General features: G+C 41.4%; 1 pseudogene; it reads right to left on the reverse strand.

The window, feature by feature from the left end:
* Positions 1-11,344, reverse strand: part of LOC120529007 — a 32,236-nt pseudogene extending 20,892 nt beyond the window's left edge.
* Positions 11,345-14,975: the final 3,631 nt, after the last annotated feature.

Here is a 14,975-nt window from a genome sequence, read left to right on the forward strand (position 1 = left end):
AATGACTTCTGCCCCACATAGAGTAGACGTTTTAAATGCTCGTAGTTTATTAGTATAAAATCGATGGTTTGATTATAAAATGACTTTTAAAGAATTCACCTGAAGTGGATGGAAACTTCTAACTTCAACTGTATCTGTGTGTATAAACATTATTACATTTAAAATTAAAGTAAAGTCTGTAATTGTGTTTCACCTGTGGACTTGTTATGTATACTAAGTGAAGTGTTCAGATGGTCCTGAAGTGGTCAGGATCCTAATGCTGTCCTCTGATTTGTTCAGCTTTACCACCTAAATATCAAAACTAAAATGATTTGATCTCTAAAACAATTTCTTTAATATCAGTGCTGGAAATGAGTCTGAGTATACGACACCATTCATATAACACACATGAATGAGTCTGTGGGAGAACGGCTGACAGTGGCTTACTGTGAACTTTTAAAGAGGAGTCCATCTGAGCGAATGTAAAGGACAGAGAAGACAGCAGAAGCTCATTCAGACTTCATGATATCACAAGCACTGAAGTTAATCCCAATTCAGTTTCATTTTCCTTTATGTCTTCATTTGAATGCTGAGCTGGCCCTGCCAGTTTAACACAACTTCCTGTTCGTTATTTTATGTTGGTCCTTACACTGAGCACATGAAGAGAATCACAGTGTCAAATGGAGAAGAAGCTTTTAAGGGAGTAAATCGAAAAAGACCCCTCTATATATATAAAGCAATAAACGGTTCAATGTCAGACATTGGGGCGGCACGGTGGCGCAGTGGTAGCGCTGCTGCCTCGCAGTTAGGAGACCTGGGTTCGCTTCCTGGGCCCTCCCTGCGTGGAGTTTGCATGTTCTCCCCGTGTCTGCGTTGGTTTCCTCCCACAATCCAAAGACATGCCGGTTAGGTGGATTGGCGATTCTAAATTGGCCCTAGTGTGTGCTTGGTGTTTGTGTGTGTCCTGTGGTGGGTTGGCACCCTGCCCAGGATTGGTTCCTGCCTTGTGCCCTGTGTTGCCTGGGTTTGGCTCCAGCGGACCCCTGTGACCCTGTATTTGGATTCAGCGGGTTAGATAATGGATGGATGGATGTCAGACATCTGTGCCAGGGCATAATGTCATCAAGTGTCCAACAGAGGGCAGCAATGTCCGATGAACAGAGGAAACAAAGCTCAAAAAAACTGATGGCTGTAAGGCCAAACATGATGAGCAAAAGGAGCACAAAGTAAGAGGGACATAAGAGTGAGCATGTCGGGTGAACAGAGCTCCAAAAATGTGCAACATGATCAGAACAGATGGACTTACTATTGTACCAGTAGCCTGTTTTAATGAGCGGCTGTTTCACTCTGCTAGGAGAGATATATTGTGAACAGTAAGGGGGCACTCCAGCTCCCCAAACGCCCAACACAAACAGGCATGGACACAGGTTAAAAGGCAAATAGTCTTTTATTGTGGGAAAACTCTTCTTTTGTAAAGGTTTCCCACCACCAAAACCACAAGTACACTATGATCAATACTCTCTCTCTGTCTCTCATTGCCTCCTCCATTCATCTTGTAAGATTTGTCCTCTTTCCTCCCGACTCTGGCCCCCTGACGCTGCCCCGGAAGTGGTCTGCCAGCACTTCCATGTGAGGCGGAAACCCCATGATGTAGGGATTCCCCAGTCATACACCTCTCCATGGTGGCCACCATGGGACCCAACAGGGCTGTCCACTAGGACGACAATACCCAGCATGCCCTGTGGGCACTCATGTGGGAATCTGAGCTTGGGCTCACTGCTATCTAATGTCCTGGGGGGAGATAAAGCACTATGCAATCTGTCTCCCCCTGTCCTTCCATCCTAAGGGTGTCCTGGCCAGGTAAAGACAGTAGCCATCCATCACAATATTAACAACTCTAAATAAAAGCAGCTGCTTACTTTGAGAATGTGATATCACTCAGCTTGTCATTGTAAATAGCACTACAAAAATTACTAATAGAGATAATGGATACATTTTAATGAACATGTTTTCTTCATGCATCTCACTGCCCTTGTTATTGTGACTCTGGTCCTCCTAATGGACTTTAACAATGAACACAACATGACCAGACAATGTACCTGATGGAGTCAAAGGCAGGATGTCCCACTGGCTGATCTTCTCCAGATGCTTTTTCAGGCCTGACACCTCCTTTAGCAGGTCATCAGAAGAGAAATCGGCAGTGACAGTCAAGTTAAGTGAGTCTCCATCATCAGAAAAGACACAGTGAGATGAGAAAGTCTGCATCAAGAGAGAGGAGGGGATGAAGAGAAAAAAAAAGTAACATTTATAAGAAGGACCTCCTCTCAAGAGGATCAGCATGGTGAACAGAGAGTTTGGGTTTAGACAGATTATTTTTCATTCATTTATTGATTATTTATAGGAGAATATTTCATTACAGTGGACCATAAGATGTCAGGTGCCTTGACATTCAAAACGATTTTCATGCAGGAGTCCATAAGAGGCGAGTCATCAGACTGTAGATAAGTGGACTGAGGGGGCAGCAGACAGGCAGGTGAAGAACTGACTTAGCAGACAAAACAAGGCATTGGGCTCTTTAATGTACTGAGATGAAGTGAATTAGATAGATAGATAGATAGATAGATAGATAGATAGATAGATAGATAGATAGATAGATAGATAGATAGATAGATAGATAGATAGATAGATAGATAGATAGATAGATAGATAGATAAAAGTATATTTGTTCCCAGCAAGAAATTTGGTATTTAAATTAAATCCAAAGACTTACACACACTATTCAGTTTAATCTTACACTAGAAGGTCTGCCACTAGAAAGTGTGTGACTTGTCAGAAAGACTTGGGACCCTTTTGTCCTCATCACAGTTCTGTAGTCTGCTCTGTAGAAAACACTTGTGAGACCACATCAGGAATATTGTGTGTTAGAGAAATGAGAAAACAGCACAAAAGAAAGTCGAGAAGAAGAAGAGAGACCAGGCTGGATTGTGGGGTTTGAGCTGTGAGGAAATGCTGAAGGATTTGAATGTCATCAGTTAAAGGACAGAGACATGAGGAGGTGACATGACAGGAGTGTTTAAAGATATGAAGGAGTTGGTGTCTTCTTTAGTCAGGTGGCTTCATTTAAAATGAAACTTATTAAGAACACATTTCATACAAATTTGCCTCCTCAAACAATTATAGATTTACCTGCCTCTCAGGTAATAATAATAATAATCCATCCATTTTCCAACCCGCTAAATCCAAACACAGAGTCACGGGGGTCTGCTGGAGCCAATCCCAGGGCAGGAACCAATCCTGGGCAGGGTGCCAACCCACCGCAGGACACACACAAACACACCAAGCACACACTAGGGCCAATTTAGAATCATCAATCCACCCAACCAGCATGTCTTTGGACTGTGGGAGGAAACCGGAGCGCCCGGAGGAAACCCATGCAGACACGGGGAGAACATGCAAACTCCACGCAGGGAGGACCCGGGAAACGAACCTGGGTCTCCTAACTGCGAGGCAGCAGCACTACCACTGCGCAACCGCGCAACGCCATAATAATAATAATAACAATAAAAATTGTTGTTGTTGACTTATTTATTTATGCATTTATAGGCACCTTTCAAGGCACACAAGGTCACCTTACAGAACACATTAATAACAACAGCCACAATATAAAAATAATAAAACATTACAGTACAATAAAACCAGAAAAAACACAGAAATGAAATTAAATTTAAATTTATCAACTAAAATTCATATCAAACATGATAAGCCAGTTTAAAAAGATGTGTTTTAAGGAGAGATTTAAAGATAGGAAGAGAGTCGATATTAGAAATATCTTGTGCAGAGAGTTCCAGATGCGAGGGGCCACTCGACTGAAATCTCTAAACCTCAGGGTAGTCAGGTGAGCAGGAGGTACAATAAGATAAATAGAGGAAGAAGATCTAAGGGTATGGGAAGGAATGAAGATATGAAGAAGATCAGAAAGATAAGGAGGTGAAAGATTATGGAGTGTCTTGTAATTAATTAGCAGAATTTCAAAATCAATGTGATATTTAGCAGTTAGCCAGTGAAGCTGCTGAAGGACTGGAGTGATGTGTTCAATGGAAGGAGTTCTGGTAATAATATGAGCTGCAGCATTCTGAATCATCTGAAGTTGTAAAGGAGTTTGTGAGGAAGACTACAATAATCAATACGAGATGTGACCAGAGCATGAACGAGAATAGAAGTTCTGGTAGCTGAAAGAGATGGACATAAACAGCTGAGATAGAAATATTCACACTCAAATTTTAATGTGCTATCAAGAACGACACCTAAGCACTTAACCTGGGAGGAAGAAGAGATTAGAGAATTATCAATAGTCAATGAGATATTATCACATTTGTCAAAACAGATTTAGTTCTTAGCAGAAGAACCTCTTGTTTTATCACTATTTAATTTAATAAAATTAGTAGACAGCCATGATTTAACTTCCTGAAGACAGTCAGAGAAGGAAGAAGGTGGAAGAGTGGAATCAGGCTTAGTAGACAGATAGAGCTGGGGGTCGTCAACATAACAGTGAAAGAGAATATCAAATTTCCTAAAGATACGACCAAGAGGCAGAAGATAAATAATAAATAGAAGGGGGACCAAGACAGAGCCCTGGGGAACACCACTAACAACTGGGCAAACTTGGGATCTGAAATTGTTTAGTTATACAAACTGTGTGTGATCTGAGAGATAAGACTTAAACCAGGCATGTGGAGTGCCAATAATACCATTTGATTTTCATCTTTCAAGGAGAATATCATAAGATTTTGTATTGAAGGCAGGGCTCAGATCAAGGAGCTCAAGTGTGGTCAACAGCTCCGAGTCAGCTGCCATTAGCAGGTCATTGGTGATTTTAACCAGGGCTGTAACTGTGCTGTGAAATGGACGAAAGCCACACTGAAATTGGTCAAACAAATGATTGTCAGTAAGGTGAGAGTGAACCTGCATGGTAACAGTTTACCAAGTGTTTTTTAAAGGAAAGGTAAATTTGAGATTTGATGATAATTATTTAATTTGTAGGGAGGGATTTGCACCAGATTTCTTGAGAATTGAAGTTATCACAGCCATTTTAAGAAATAAAGGAACAAGACCAGAGATAAGGGAAGAATGTATAATGTTAGTTATTAGAGAGGAAAGAGAAATCAGTAAGAACTGGAGCCAGCTGACAGGTAGAGCACTTGGAATTTCTAACAATATAAGACATTTGAACCACAGTTGGGAGATTAAAAATAGTAAGAAAAAAAGAAGAAGGGGGATCATAAAATGTTCCATGTACAGAGTTTACAAGAGAAGTCAACTGCTGGTAGATATTTCCAATTTTCATATTTAAAAAGGTCATAAAAGAGTTACATTGATCAGTGCAGTTAAATCAAGGTAGGAGGTTGTCAGGTGGCTATAGGATTTTGTTTGAAGGCCAAAGATAAAGGCAGGAACTTTGGGAGTTTTGCATAAATTGGGAAAACATTAGGCAAATGTGAAATTGGGCTGAACAGCCTGTTCTTACCATTTGTAAAAACTACTCAGATCCTTTGAATTTGACTATAAAGTTGCTCCGGTCCCACAAACCCCAGTCTGATCAGACTCCCTCTGAAGTTCCACACTCACCTGTAGGAAGTGGAGATGGTCCTTGGTCTCTGAAAGCTCTTTCAGCTCAGCTTCTCTCCTCTTCAGCTCATTGATCTCCTTCTCCAGTTGCTCCATGACTCCTTCAGCCTTCTCCATCTCTCTCTTTTCTTGTTCTCTGATCCTCTCAGTCAGTTTCTTGTGGGCTTCCTCAATGCACCGCATCAGATCAGTGAAGCTCTTATCATGTTCCTCCATTACTCTTTCCACAGACAGCTGATTGGATAGGAGAGAAATATAAAATTGAGTCACCAAATTAAAAAAAAAAGAAAACAGTCCTAAGACACTTTTGTTGGTATTCTGATGTAGTGATTGATAATTTGATTTAGGATAAGGGCCATAGCAGACCCTTGGTACTCTGGGTAGCAGCATCTTCTAAAGGCACCTGAAAGACTGTATGGAATGTGCAGTCTTAATAAGGGGTTCTGTATGAACTATGAGAGTCTTTGTCAGGACAGCTCTATTGTCCAGTGAGAACTCTGGTAGTGTTACAGAGGTGCGTCTTTAAAAGAGCCTCTCCTGGTCATCCTGGGATTGAGAGTTGAAAATTAAGAAGGAGAAGAATTGGTATTGTGGAGAAAAGCTGATCTGTTGTAATTTAATTACAGTAGTTGTGTCTTTACTTATTAACCTTCTCCCAACTGTATTCAATTGTAATCTTCAGAGTTGTGAGTCTTTATATTCCAGGTTGCTGCATTGCTATTTATTTTATTTAACTTCTCATTAATACTAATAACTTCCACTGTGAATTTTATTTGTATGGTTCACCCGAGTGTCATTGAGGTGAAAGTTAGTGTCCACGTGAGTCACAGTAGTGTATGAGGTGCACACTGTCCATGATCACCAACCCCAAATCTGGAGATGTTCAGCTGTTTTCAGGACCTTGTAGACCTGCACAGTGACTCTGAAATTTCTGAGACAGTAGGCAGGGATGAGGAGCTCTGAAAGTAGTCATAGTCAGAGATTCAGGTATTATGGGAATTGAGATGAAGTTTTGCTACAGATACAGAGAGTCTCACATGCTGTGTTGCCTTTTGGGTACACTGATAGAAAACCTTTGTGAATAGCTGGATAGGCTCCTGGCCAGAGCAGTGAAGGATCCATATGTCATCATCAAGCTTATTTAGTTGTCATTGTACAATTGAAATATGGAGATCAGACTGCAAGTTCTGCAGGGCAAAGAGTTGGGTGCAAAGCTAAGAAGCAGAACTGACAAATTGGTCACCTCAGGATTTCCACCTGTGCTCCCGACACACCAGTACACATGGGGTTAAATAGATGAGTAGGCTTAATGCACATCTGAACATCAGAACATCAGCACCAATCTTCTGTATGAGTTATTGTTAAGGGGAGTTAAGTCATCTTTAAGTGGTGGAATGAGAAACCTGAGGATGTTAAGATGTCGGTGTCTGAATGTCTAATGACTAAAACATGAAATGCTGTCAGCAGTGAAATGCCATGAAGGACACAATAAACCATCTTCTCTCCTCCTCCATCTCCCTGTCCTCACACGTCATTACCAGAAATTCTCATAACCCTTTTATTTTTTTCCTTACTTTCATATGAAGTGTTATCTTAATTCCACCCACCTTCATCTCCTCCACTCTCCTCCTCATCTCCTTCATTTTCTTCTCTTTCTTCTCAAGTCTCCTCCTAATTTCACTCAGTGTCACCCCCAGCTGTTTCTGTTTGGAAACACAAAAGGACGCATGGGGTCTCATCAGAATTAATTTCCACTTTTGGTGTCACACATTTGTACAAAACATTTGTTTTACATTCGAAGACACAACTTACTGTTTCTGTCACACTTGTCTTCATAATGTCACATTAGGTTACACACAAATATTTGATAAAATAATTATAATAATACAAAAGATTTGAAAGAAACATTTACTTTAACAGTTCAATTGAAGATAGACGTTGAGCTTGTAGAGTGCATATCAGTGCATAATCTCTCCTTAGAGAAACTGGACAACAGTTACAATTTAATTATACAAATAAGAAGGAAAGTGAAAGTAAACAAACTCAGATTCCAATAATGGTGGGCTGCTTTATGGATTGGAGGGCATGTGGCTTGTCTATTTTACAGAGAGGTGCTGATCCAGTTGTCATTGTCAATGTCAGCAACTGACAAAAGTGAGAGCAGGCTGGCAATTGTGTAAGAAAAGTATAAAGACGAAGGAGCTAAGATTAGGAGCAGAGGAGTCAAGGTGGTCTTATCAGAAGTGCTGTCTGTGACACAAGCCACTCTTGGGAGGACTGGAGAGATCAGAGAGGGAAACATGAGGATCAGATTTGGTTTATGATGGAAGGGCACAGGACTTAGGGGAATCAGGGTGATTTGGGTTATATTGGAACACAGGGCACTGATGTTTAGGGGGTCAGTCATTCACAAGAAGTTTAAGAAGTCTGAAGTTATACACTCATAAAAAGAAACAGGCAGTGATATTAATAAGACTAAGGGATAAGCTGGGGGGGTGGGGCACGGAGGCGCAGTGGGTAGCGCTGCTGCCTTGCAGTAAGGAGACCTGGGTTTGTTTCCCAGGACCTCCCTGTGTGGAGTTTGCATGTTCTCCCCGTGTCTGCGTGGGTTTCCTCCAGGTGCTCCAGTTTCCTCCCACAGTCCAAAGACATGCAGGTTAGGTGCATTGCCGATTCTATATTGTCCCTAGTGTGTGCTTGGTGTGTGTGTGAGTGCCCTGCGGTGGGCTGACACCCTGCTCAGGGTTTGTTTCCTGCCTTGCACCCTGTGTTGGTTGGGATTGGCTCCAGCAGACCCCCGTGACCCTGTAGTTAGGATATAGCGGGTAGGATAATGGATGGATGGATAGATAAGCTGGGGTGGATAGTAGTATGAAAGTCAACAAAGTAAAAAAATACATGGTAATACAAATATACTGTAAATGTTGCTAAAAGTTAAGTAGGTATAATAAAATACGCATCTATGATATATCATTAATTAAAAAAGAACAGATTGGTATTAGTGGGCTCCTTTCAAAAAAGGGGGGCACAATTAAAACTGTTATGAAAACTTGGGTTGCAAATACTTAAAGGTTGAGAAACGCTGCTTTATTGTAGGCACGGAACTGGACAGTTTGACATCTGTGGCAGAGCGCCGGGCGCTGAGCAGGCTCCTGTCAATCATGGAGAATCCACTGCATCCACTGCACAGGATGATATGAAGACAGAGGAGCAGCTTCAGCGACAGACTGCTGTCACCGTCCTGCTAACTGACAGACTGAGGAGACCCCACACTATGTTACTCTTCAATTCCACCCTGGGGGGTAAACGTTAATGTTATACAAAGTTATTGACTGTTATACCTGCCTCGCACTTTCTACCTTGCATTTTTTAATTTGCACTGCATTTGTATCACTCTTTAATTAATATTGTTTTTATCAGTATGCTGCTGCTGGATTATGTGAATTTCCCCTTGGGATTAATAAAGTATCTATCTATCTATCTATCTATCTATCTATCTATCTATCTATCTATCTATCTATCTATCTATCTATCTATCTATCTATCTATCTAACACCTCAGAAAATTTATACAGTCATTAATGTTGCTAATACAAAGAAGAAATTGTATAAAAAAAAACAAAAATCAGAATTGTTCATTTATATATATATATATATATATATATATCTATGAAATTGCAAACTAACATCAATAGAGTGATGAATGAGACAAATCTTAAATTCTTTAAAGCAGTAAGCGTCTGGGTGTTTATTCAGTCAGTCAAGAAGCTGAAATAAGACTGCAGAAGACGTTGAACAAGTCTTAACATAATAAGAAACGCCGTCGGACTCTGGGCTGGAGGACACTGATAAAAATGTGACAGATGGCGACCTGCACGTATCGGGTGAGTCACATTGGGCAGATCGGTCCACTCACTTTACGGCTTTATCATTTTTACTAAGTCAACTGACTTCAAACATCAACCATTTCAAAATGCCAACGCCTTTCAAGGGCACAAAAACTTTTTCTTCAGGACAATGAGCCCCTAATTTTCTAAGTAAATGAAATAAGGCAAAGAATAAAATATGAGGTGACAGAACTAAACACCTGTTCAAAAGAGGCAAACATCACAACCAAAATAACAATGTGTGATGTGGAAACTGGAAAAATGAAATAAGAAGTAAAAAAAGAGACAGAAAACCAAATACAAGAGAATAACGTAATGAATGGTGAAAAATGAACAGTGATGGGGGGCTCACCTCGTAATTTGAACGGTCACTAAAGCAGCACAGGAGGAACACCTGACAACAGAATCAAACTCCTGACATATTGGGCGCTGATAGGCTTCCGCATTTTTTCCGGTGTGCTCATTCTCTGTGTGTATTGAGTGGTTGGTTTGTGTTGTTTGTTGACTTCAAGAATTAATTTTACTTGTGAAGAGCTTTTGAACATACAAGCCTTATTTCCATTTGATTTCTTTCCTCTGTTTGTTTGCAATGAGGGCGATTTACCACAGAGGTTTTCCCTGTCTGCCTCTCACAACCATTTCTGTGTCACCCCCCTCAGACCCCCTTCACTGAAGTCCGATTCACCTTCTTCAACTTCCCTCCCCCCAGTCATTCCTCTCCACCCCACCCTGGAGGTACTAAAACCTTTTTAGGAAATGGAGTATCAGGAAAGCAGCAGGCCCTGAGTAGTCCCACCTGGTATTCTTAGACCAGTAAGCCCCTGTCTTTACTAACATATTTAATATTTGCTGATGCTGGGGAAAGGTCCGGACTGCTTTAAGGTAGCCATCATCATTCCAGTTCACAAGAAGGTTAAAATCTCTGAACTTAGAGAGGCCTGAGGTACTTGAGACACAAGTGATCAGAACACAATGAACCTCCGCTCAGTTTAATGAGAGCACTCAGCTCACTCGACTGTCCATGGATCACACTGTGGATCTCATCCTGGACTGTTTCATGTCTTCCACCCAGTCTCACCAGGATAGCCTCCAGCTTCCTGCTGTCCTACACAAGCAAACTGAGACTCCTCATCATGAAGGAATAGATTTATCTGACAAACTACATTTATGTATCACTTAACTCCTTTTTTATTGAGTTTCCATTAAACACTAAACTCCACTCACCTGTTTTCCTTCTCTTTCCATCTCCAGCTCAACCTTTTCATGACTGTTGTGTTCAGTCATTCCACACATCATGCAGATACACGTCTCATCAGTTTTACAAAACATCTCTAGACTTTTCTGATGTTTCACACAGAGTTTCTCCTTCAGATTTCTATCAGGACCAGTCAGCTTGTGGTGCTTCAAGGCCACTACTTCATAGTGAGGCTGCAGGTGAGTCTGACAGTAGGAGGCCATGCAGGTTAGACAGGACTTCACCACTCTGAACTTCTTCCCAGTACAGAAGTCACACTCTACATCTCCAGGGCCTTACATAATTCTGAAACGGATGAGGACTGAGTCTTGGTCTCTTAAATTTCTTGATGACTTCATTCAGCAGAGTGTTTCTGTTCAGCTCAGGCCTTGTGGTGAAGGTGTGTCTGCACTGAGGACAGCTGCACACTTGGCTCTGATCCCAGTAGTCCGTAAGGCATTTCAGACAGAAATTATGTCCACAGGGGATTGAGATGGGGTCAGTCAGGGTGTCCAGACACACCGAGCAGGTGAACTCGTCCTGTGAAACAAACAGCTGGGCTTTAGCCATCATCAGTCTGAGGAGAGGCAGGCAGAGAGAATCAGTCAGACAAACAAGGAAGGGACTTGTGAAGAAACGAAAGTGAAAGTTTGTCTGTGCTCAGTGAGGAGGAGGAGGAGGAGATTTAAAGAGAAAGCTGAGAGTTCATAGAGAGGACATCTGAGGAGAAACTGAGGATGAACAGTTAATATGAGAAAGGAGTTCAGAGAGTGAAGACCACAAAGTGAGAGAAGAGAAGAGAAGACCTGTCACAGGGGATCTGCTAAAGTGTCATTCACATCAGTATTTCTTATTTATTTATTACACACTGCAGTTCACATTAGAAAGACTCAGAGCTCAGTGCACATTTACAACCCCAATTCCAATGAAGTTGGGACGTTGTGTAAAACGTAAATAAAAACAGAATATAATGATTTGGAAATCATTTTCCACCTATATTCAATTGAATACACTACGAAGACAAGATATCTAATGTTCAAACTGATAAACTTTATTGCTGTTTTGGTTGTTTTTCAAATCTTCACTCATTTTGAATTTGATGCCTGCAACACGTTCCAAAAAAGCTGGGACAGGGTCAGCAAAAGACTGGGAAAGTTGAGGAATGTTCAAAAAACACCTGTTTTGAACATTCCACAGGTGAACAGGTTAATTGGATACAGGTGTTTGTCATGATTGGGTATAAAAAGAGCATCCCCAAAAGGCTCAGTCATTCACAAGCAAGGATGAGGCGAGGTTCACTACTTTGTGAACAACTGCGTGGGCAAATAGTCCAGCAGTTTAAGAACAACGTTTCTCAACATACAATTGCAAGGAACCTAGGGATTTCATCATCTACTGTCCATAATATCATCAAAAGATTCTGAGAATCTGGAGAAATCTCTGCACGTAAGCAGCAAGGCCGAATACCAACACTGGATGCCCGTGACCTTCGATCCCTCAGGCGGCACTGCATTAAAAACCGACATCATTCTGTAAAGGATATTACCATGTTGGCTCAGGAAAACTTCAGAAAACCTTTGTCAGTTAATACAGTTCGTCGCTACATCTACAAGTGCAAGTTAAAACTCTACCATGCAAAGCGAAAGCCATATATCAACAACACCCAGAAACGCCGCCGGCTTCTCTGGGCCCGAGCTCATCTGAGATGGACTGACGCAAAGTGGAAAAGTGTGCTGTGGTCTGACGAGTCCACATTTCAAATTATTTTTGGAAATCATGGACGTCGTGTCCTCTGGGCCAAAGAGGAAAAGGACCATCCGGATTGTTATCAGCGCAAAGTTCAAAAGCCAGCATCTGTGATGCTATGGGGGTGTGTTAGTGTTAGTTAGCACATCTGTGAAGGCACCATTAATGCTGAAAGGTACATACAGGTTTTGGAGCAACATATGCTGCCATCCAAGCAACGTCTTTTTCAGGGACGTCCCTGCTTATTTCAGCAGGAGAATGCGAAGCCACATTCTGCATGTGTTACAACAGCGTGGCTTTGTAGTAAAAGAGTGCGGGTACTAGACTGGCCTGCCTACAGTCCAGACCTGTCTGCCATTGAAAATGTGTGGCGCATTATGAAGAGCAAAATACGACAACAGAGACCCCGGACTGTTGAGCAACTGAAGTTGTACATCAATCAAGAATGGGAAAGAATTCCACCTACACAGCTTCACCAATTAGTGTCCTCAGTTCCTAAACGAATATTGAGTGTTGTTAAAAGGAAAGGTGATATAACACAGTGGTAAACATGCCCCTGGACCAGCTTTTTTGGAATGTGTTGCAGGCATCAAATTCAAAATGAGTAAAGATTTGCCAAACAACAATAAAGTTTATCAGTTTGAACATTCGATATCTTGTCTGTGTAGTGTATTCAATTGAATATAGGTTGAAAAGGATTTGCAAATCATTATAGTCTGTTTTTATTTACATTTTCTACAACGTCCCAACATCATTGGAATTGGGGTTGTACAAATTAACTAAAATTAAAATTAAACTCAACACATAAATCATCATAAACAGATTTGTAATGTGACAGCTTGGCAGCCCTCAGCAGACAGAGACAGCGAGCTGTTAAACTGAGGATTCATTCCACTCATGCTGGTGCTCTTTATTAATCAAAATGTCCATCCCATAGTAAGTTCTCTTCTCTAACTTATAAAAGTTATAAGAATGTTAGGAGGAGAAAAAGCAATTGATTGATGTTAATCTGTCAAACAACTCAAAACCAGTATTGCCTTTTGTCAATGCCAGTAATTCATTTTATTATTCAGTAAAGCCCACACTTTATTTTCGTTACTTTTCTCTGTAGTTGAAGTTCCCAGCTGTTAGACTTCCATCAATGTAACTAAAGCCCCTCATTTTAAGAAACAGAATAATCCATTCATCCATCCATCCATCCACCCATTGATTTTCTAACCTGCTTACACAATGCAGGGCCATCAGGAAACTGGAGCATACCTCAGTAACCATTGGGGCCAGACAGGAACAACCCCTGGACAGGGTGCCAGTTCATCAAAAGGCGAACACACAGACACACTCGGGCCAATTTAAAATTTATTATAAATACCTGCCTTGTGCCCTGTGTTGGCTGGGATTGGCTCCAGCAGACCTCCATGACCCTGTGTTAGGATATAGCGGGTTGGAGAATGACTGACTGACGATAAACACAAGGGTTATAAAAGTATGACCCTGTTTATATATTGGCATAGTGTAATTGGCCCAGATGGTATCCATGTGTGAGTGAGTGAGTGTGTGATTGCGTGTGTGTGTGCGCGTGTGTGCGTGTGTGTGTGTGTGTGTGTGTGAGTTTGTGTGTGTGTGTGTGTGTGTGAGTGGACCCTACCAAGTACAGGCCTCCTTTACAGAGTTGTTTGCTGTCTTTCCTGTGGTCTTCCAGATATCCTCATGACCCTGCACTCCACTAATGGTTTATTTCTCATCCTATCCACAGCCTTGTAAATCAGTCCTTATTATATAGCGCCATCCTTTCACTACCAAACATAAGCCACTATACTAAGCAGATACATGAATGTGTTAATGTGCTGACCAACTCCATCATGGTGTGGTATGGGGACTGTAGTGCTGCGGATCTCAAGTTACCACAGAGGACTGCTAAGACAGTTGAGGATGGACTTCATTGGTGTGTCTCTCCCCTCCATACAAGACACCTACAGCACAAACAACCTCCGTAGGTGTCCAGCATTGTGACTGACCTCTCACACCCATAATATGGGTTCTTTGAGCTCCTGACATCTAGCAGATGGGTATTGCAGTATCTGAGTCAGATTATCCAGACTCTGTGACAGTTTCTTCTCTCTGTACTGTTCAACTACCTAATGCCTGAGCACCTCCCCACTACTCGATGTTGAACTCTGAAATGTAAACTTTACACTATTTGCACATTTGAAAACTTTCTAAATCAAATGTACACTTTGCACTTTATGAGTGATAAATAGTTACTAAATGTTTGCTGTACATTAGTCGACTGCTTATATTTCACCTTTTTAACACAGTAATGCCTCCTCTGCTGTTAAGCTGTCACTGATCCAGTTAGAACTGATCTGCTGGACGTTGTCCTACCATTGTCGTGCCATTTTACTGCACACTGTCTTGTCTGTTTGCACTGCCTGTTGTATTTGCACTAAGTGGTGTATATTGTCTTGTTGCACTACATGTTGTATATTTGTATGGCGGGCCTAAAGA

This window comes from Polypterus senegalus, chromosome 4, assembly GCF_016835505.1.
Source record: "Polypterus senegalus isolate Bchr_013 chromosome 4, ASM1683550v1, whole genome shotgun sequence".
In the NCBI taxonomy this organism is placed as follows: Eukaryota; Metazoa; Chordata; class Cladistia; order Polypteriformes; family Polypteridae; genus Polypterus; species Polypterus senegalus.